The sequence below is a fragment of the Erinaceus europaeus genome, chromosome 5, assembly GCF_950295315.1.
Source record: "Erinaceus europaeus chromosome 5, mEriEur2.1, whole genome shotgun sequence".
NCBI classification, from domain to species: domain Eukaryota; kingdom Metazoa; phylum Chordata; class Mammalia; order Eulipotyphla; family Erinaceidae; genus Erinaceus; species Erinaceus europaeus.
The window spans coordinates 25235007-25242262 of NC_080166.1; the positions used below are offsets into that span (position 1 = coordinate 25235007).

The following is a 7256-nucleotide window of genomic DNA, read 5'->3' on the forward strand; positions in this document are numbered from 1 at the left end:
TATATATATAAAGAAAATACACACACACACACACATATATATATAGAAAAAAGCAAATGATACAAACAAGCAATGGAATATAAAAAAATCTGCTTGAGGGCATCTTGATTAATAACCATAAAAATATAGAAATAGCATAGTCATCATTCAGTACATAGTTTAAAACAAAGGTTAACTGTGGCTGATCCATACAATTCATATATAAAATTTGTAAAATATTGATGCAAATACCATTATGATATTCTCTCAATGTATTTTGCACACATTTACAAAAAGAGAGAGAGTTTAAGTTGGGTGATGCATAGCCTACTGTGCATGTTTTATGTCTCTCCAGGACCTAACTTCTAGTCCCAGTCTGTGAGTCAAGAAAGCTTCTTAGAGGAGCCGGGCAGTAGCACAGCAGGTTAAGCACAGGTGGTTCCAAGCTCAAGAACTGGTGTAAGGATCCTTTTTGGAGTCCTGGGCTCCCCACCTGCAGGGAAGTCACTTCACAGGCCAGGAAGCAGGTATACAAGTGTTTATCTTTCTCTGCCCCTCTCTGTCTTTCCCATCTCTCTCCATTTCTCTCTGTCCTATCCAGCAATAATGACATCAATTAACAACAACAATTACAACAACAATAAGAAAACAAGGAGAATCTTCCTACCATGGCGTTCGGACCAGCCTTCGGGGCACGTCCCACCTTTCCAGCCAGCGACTAACAGCAGCAAAGCAAAAAAACCAAACAAAAGAAAGAATATATACTAATTTTTTTTCTTGCTCCATACACATCTTGAGGTGAGCAAAAAGTTTTAAGTAAATTTTAATCATGAGGGAAATTGTGCACATCCAGGCCAGACAGTGTGGCAACCAGATCGGTGCTAAGTTCTGGGAGGTGATCAGTGATGAGCATGGCATCGATTCTACCGGCACCTACCACGGGGACAGTGACCTGCAGCTGGACCGCATTTCTGTGTATTACGATGAAGCCACAGGCAGCAAATATGTTCCTTGTGCTATCTTGGTGGATCTAGAACCTGGAACCATGAACTCTGTTCGCTCAGGTCCTTTGGGTCAAATCTTCAGACCAGACAACTTTGTTTTTGGTCAGTCTGGCACAGGCAACAACTGGGCCAAAGGCCACTATACTGAAGGAGCTGAGCTGGTCGACTCTGTCCTGGATGTGGTACGAAAGGAAGCAGAGAGCTGTGACTGCCTCCAGGGCTTCCAGCTGACCCACTCCCTGGGTGGGGGCACAGGCTCTGGAATGGGCACCCTACTTATCAGCAAGATCAGAGAAGAGTACCCTGACAGAATCATGAATACCTTCAGTGTGGTTCCCTCACCTAAAGTGTCTGACACTGTAGTTGAGCCCTACAATGCCACCCTCTCTGTTCATCAGTTAGTAGAGAACACTGATGAAACCTACTGTATTGACAATGAGGCCCTTTATGATATCTGCTTCCGCACCCTCAAGCTGACCACTCCAACCTATGGAGACCTGAACCACCTCGTCTCAGCCACCATGAGCAGTGTTACCACCTGCCTCCGCTTCCCTGGCCAGCTCAATTGTTGTTAAATTTCGGAGGCTCCAGCTGGCCAGGCTAGCTTCACGGGCAGGTAACAGAGACGACCAGAGACATACGGCTGGGAAGGGAAGCTGTATTTCTTTATTCAGGAACAACGATTCATAAACTAAACCAAACTAATCACCAAACAGAACTCTGCTGCCTCTTTCTTCCGCGGCGGCGCCAAGAACTCTCAAACTCTGGAACTCTCTCGGGGTTCCTTGGGGTGGGGACCAGCGGGCCCGCGAAACTAGCAGTACTGAACCAATTTTCTTGGCAGGGGGAGAGCTAGAACAATCCAATGTAAAGCATACAACAATTCCCCCTTTTCTTTTTAACTAAATGACTACAGTATCAAGGGTGTGGGGTGAACAGAAACCTATATCATACAGGCATTTTTAAAAAAAGAAACTGGCACAAACATGGAGAAACATGTAAGCAAGTAACAAGAACCAGTGTGCTGCCAAGGGAAGGCCTGAGGGGGCCATTTTTTGCCTCTGTGGGCAAAACTTTATCAGCTTAAAAAAAACCATTTCTTGCCTCTGGGGTGCGTACTTGCCTCGACAGGCATTTGCATGGGGGCGGGGAACGGCCTAGAGTCTCAAAGGCAGCTGGCTGCAATTTACTTACTATGAAACAAAACTTGTTATTAGCATAACCATAGTGCACTCTAACGTTTCTAATAGAGAAGGAATTTGAGACTTTTACGTATCAACAATGTCTTTTTAACCTTTTGTTACACTCCTTTAAGATGGAGACACACCCTAGGTGTGTGCAGGAAAGAAAACTTCAGGCATGCGAATAATTAGCATAGCCATTGTGTAATCTACCATTTCTAATAGAGAAGGTAATGAAGAGTTTTACGTATCAACAAAGTCTATTTAACCTTTTGTTATACCCATTCAAGATGGAGACACACCCTAGGTGTGCGCAGGTCTTGTTTAGACCCACTTAGTTAAAATATATTGATTGTTAACTAATTTTTACCTCAGACTTTAAATGTAAGTTAATTTTATCTTTATGAGAATTACGTTGAAAACCTTTTTAATTTAACTTTGCCTAGTAAGAATTTAGCCTTAAAGTTACTGTTTACCAAACTTTAAACACACACATAAACATGGTCATTAATACACAAGGAGAGAAACCTTTGTTACGAAGACATGTCATTTTAAACACGAATTTGTCTTAGTTGTTAGTTGTTGGGGGGGGTCACCATCCGGAGGTGGCCTCCTGTGAAGCTCCACTTCAAGAAATTGCAGGTTGCGATTTCTGCACGAATCTCTGCGTACTCCAGCTTGTCTGCCTTCAGACCGGAGCTGGAGATATCGGCCAGGGTGTTCAGTTTCAGCAGGGAGCCTGGGAGGTACGGGATCTGTCCAGAATTCATAACACAAGGGCGGGCTGGCCAGCCTTGTAGAAGGCGCGGGCTGAGGTGCCCTGGGGAGGTGGTCATGATAGGCTGACACGGCCCTGCCCCATGGTCCTGTCATATCTGCTGCCCTGTTCCATGGCCCTTCCATGTCTGCTGCCCTGCTCACAGTGGCCGAGCAGCGTGGAGGGATCCCGCACCCAGTGCCCTGCGCCACGTGGTGGAGAGCCAGCTCCTGTGGGCTGGCCTGCGTGCTGGCATCGGGCTCCTGCGTGTTGGCATCAGGCTCCAGCATGTTGGCATCGGGCTCCTGTGTGCTGGCTTTGGCCTCTTGTAGGCTGCAGGGCTGCAGGGCTGTGGGCGCGGTGCGCGGGGTTGTCCGGGCATGGCAGGCTGGTTGGCTGCTCCACCAGGTGGAAAAGGAAGCTCCGCGCCTCGCCTCTTGTCAGCTGGCTCTTCCCGACTCTGCTGGCTGTTCTGAGTGCGCCCGAGCGAGTGGAAACCACAGAGTGGTCCAGAGATAAATGTTCCAGAAACAGCAAAACAGTCTCATGAAGAAAGAGCAGAGGCCTTTGGAGATCTCTTCACAAGCAGAAGAGAAGGCCATAGTACATAGGTAGCCAAATTGTCTTCCCTTATCTGAGAGATGCACAGGTCAGGTCCACGTGGGCGCCATTTGTTGTTGTGGTGGTCTGGTGTCAGGCTGCACCATGGAGAAGAGAGTGGACTCCAGAGCAAAGGAGTACACAAATTTTTATTATAGGATGGGGGGGGGTTTGGTTCAGACCACGTGGGGCCAGCCAGCAATGGCTGTCCCCACTACCTGACCACGGGGGGAGAGAAGGGGGAGAGATCTGAGAGACGGGGAGCTGAGAGCCCAGAGAAAGCGAGGGGGGGTGAGGGGGCTTTTTATTGAGCGACAACCAGGGTTGATGTGTGGGGCCAGGATTGGTTGAAGGGTGCACTGCTAGGATTTTGCGGGGCATAGTCAAACCTGGGGGCAGAGACTGCATCAGAATAATTCCTCAGCAACATAACTTTCTTAATGCCTGGTTGCCGTTCCTGCTTCTGACCTGCCTGTCACGTGTTGGCGGTTCCAGCTGGCTATCTACAGAAAAACAAAATTCCAGTGGCTGACCTCCCTCAATTCCAGCGGCTGACCCCCCTCATGCAGCATCGCATCCCCTGCCAATTCTTCCCCTAGCCATCTACTTCGGACTGAGACTTGTATCAGACTTTCTGGCATACCCTATATACATTTTACACAATTTTAAAGCAGCTTATTTCCCTTCACGCTGCTGGTTTTTTATAGACTGATCCTGAGTACTTCATAGACTTTACAGACTGTTGCCTTGAGGACTATACAATGCCAAATAGCCCCTCTGTTTGGTGAGTCATGCCCTCCCGCCTCCCCCTCATTATGTACCCTTGCCCTTCCCCCACCCAAGCAGGGAATGTTCCTTTACACACCAATCCTTCCCTTCACACCACACTGGCTTTTACTACTCCCCTACTTGTCCCTTCCTGTTTTGTTATATCATTTAGACTTATGCCCAAAAGGTTTCTGTTCCATGATAGTCTTTTACAGACTTTGTACATCTTATGCTATTACTAGATAGTAAGATAGAAAAGATGTAGAGATATTGTGAAGAGATGGTTGAGCAGGCTGCGCTTAAACCTATGAGATGAGTCTCTCCAGGTAAGTCTCTCTCTCTAAAGAGGGGTTGAGCACAGGAGGACGCATAAATCTCACAAGGTTGGCAGCCATTTAAGCCTTCCCTCCTCCACAGAAAGTCCTACATCTTACCACCTGAGCACCGCATTCCTTAAAAACATTTAAGCCTCCTCCATTCCATTTTTCTTTACTGTGTCCATTTAGATATAAAGGGATAGGAGGAGATGTTGCTGAGGAATTATTCTGATGCAGTCTCCACCCCCAGGTTTTACTACACCCCGCAAAATCCTAGCAGTGCCCCCTTCAACCAATCCTGGCCCCACAAGTCACCCCTGGTTGTCGCTCAATAAAAAGCCCCCTCACCCCCCCTCGCTCTCTCTGGGCTCTCAGCTCCCCGTCTCTCAGATCTCTCCCCCTTCTCTCCCCCCGTGGTCAGGTAGTGGGGACGGCCATTGCCGGCTGGCCCCACGTGGTCTGAACCAAACCCCCCCATCCTATAATAAAGATTTGTGTACCCCTTTGCTCTGGACGTCCACACTCTTCTCTGCGGTGCAGCCCGACACCAGACTGCCACAACAACACTCAATGCTGACCTCCGCAAGCTGGCAGTCAACATGGTGCCCTTCCCTTGTCTCCACTTCTTCATGCCTGGCTTTGCCCCCCTCACCAGCTGTGGAAGCCAGCATTATTGGGCTCTCACTGTGCCCAAACTCACCCAGCAGGTTTTTGATGCCAAGAATATGATGTCTGCCTGTGATCCTCACCACGGTCGCTACCTCACTGTGGCTGCTGTCTTCCGTGGGCGGATGCCCATGAAGGAGGTAGATGAGCAGATGCTTAATGTGCAGAATAAGAATAGCAGCTACTTCGTGGAATGGATCCCCAACAACGTCAAGACAGCTGTCTGTGACATCCCACCCCGTGGCCTCAAGATGGCAGTCACCTTCATCGTAATAGCACAGCTATCCAGGAGCTCTTCAAGTGCATCTCAGAGCAGTTCTCTGCCATGTTCCGCAGGAAGGCCTTCCTCCACTGGTACACAGGTGAGGGCATGGACGAGATGGAGTTCACTGAGGCTGAGAGCAACATGAATGACCTCGTCTCTGAGTACCAGCAGTACCAAGATGCTACCGCAGAAGAGGAGGAAGATTTCGGTGAGGAGGCTGAAGAGGAGGCCTAAGCAGAGCCCAGTCACCTCAGTTCCCTCGGCCTTCTCAATTGCCCCTTTCTCTCCCTCAGAATTTGCTTTTTCTGCCCCCCCTTATTTTTTGTGGTGGGGCGAGGGATTCTATACAGGTGCTCAATGAATATTTGTTTGTTGAATGTCTCCTTTCTTTCCACTCTGAGAAATCTAGATTTCTGCCATTCTGGGTAACCTGTTGCCCACTGTCATCTGTCTAGTTAATATTTCCTTTTCTGTTTTTAAAATAATTCCCCCAGAAGCTGGGTCTCATCCAGGTCCCACTTAGAACCATGTGCTAAAAAAACAAAATGGCCACCATTTAACTCCTTCAGTAGCCAAGTGAAAGAAAGCCAGGTTACTTTGAGTTCAAGTAGAGGTCCCTGTGAGGCAGAGGTGGTGGGATTTTTCTATTCTAGAGCAATTTTGGAGGAGGGGGTCAGGCTATTGAAGTTATACTATTCTAGGCATTTCCTCTCCTCAACTTCAGGGGAGGCATATAACAGTATTATTTCTGTTTTCTAAGCTCTGTTCTGAGTTGTCTTTTGTTAGTAGTTTCTGTCAAATGGGAGTCTTTCTTGTTTACTTCTCACATTGGATTCCTTTTCCCCATGTTGGAGGGGAACGGTCAAGAAGGGGGGAAGAAAAGCCAGCCCTGATACAGAAAGTCTATCTTTATTCCCCTCCTTTTTGCCCAAAAAGAGGAATGCCAGCCCTGCTGTATATATATGGAAGTGTAGTACCCAGGTGAGTCATTCCCCAGAGAAGAGGGGACTGGAGACCCACCTTTGGTAACATCTCTTGCTATTGCCTTTACCCCCACCTTTGGTTTTGCCCTATTCTACACTTCAAATTTCTACTTTGTGTTGAACTTGCTTTTTTTCATATTGAAAAGATGAAATTGCCCTCCTCCCCAAGAGCCAAAAATAAATGAGAATTGGAACAAAAAAAAAAGAAAGAAAAGAAGGGCAATAAAAGGGAATACATAAATAATTAACATCAAAAAAAAAAAAGAAAAGAAAGCTTCTCAAAAGGTGGAGCTGTGTTGAGTTTATCTCAGTCCCTCTCTGTTTCTCATCTTCTTTCTTAGAAGATATAAAAGATGGAGATAGAGGAGGAGAAAAAGGAGAACATGGAGAAGAAGCCATGTGGAAGAAACACACCATATGCTTCCCTTTATCTGGTATTTGGAAGTGGTGCACAAATGGTTTTCCATAAAGATTGGTTGACCAAAAGTGTCATAATGATGGAATTCTTCAGTTAAAAATCATGAATGTTGCATGTATCAAACCTTTAGACCATAAACTATTGACAAAATTTAGCCTAGATTAATTTCAAAAGATGTTTTTTATTGACAAAATGTATTTTATTTAATTAATTAATTAATTTATTTTTGCCTCTGGGATCATTACTGGGACTCAGTGCCTACACTATGAATCCACAGCTCCTGGTGGCCATTTTTATTATTGTTGCTGCTGTTGTTGA

At 46.6% G+C, this 7256-nt stretch overlaps 1 pseudogene; it reads left to right on the forward strand.

The window, feature by feature from the left end:
* The first annotated feature begins 750 nt into the window (after window positions 1-750).
* Window positions 751-6737, forward strand: LOC103123855 (tubulin beta chain-like; annotated as a pseudogene).
* The last annotated feature ends 519 nt before the right edge of the window (window positions 6738-7256 follow it).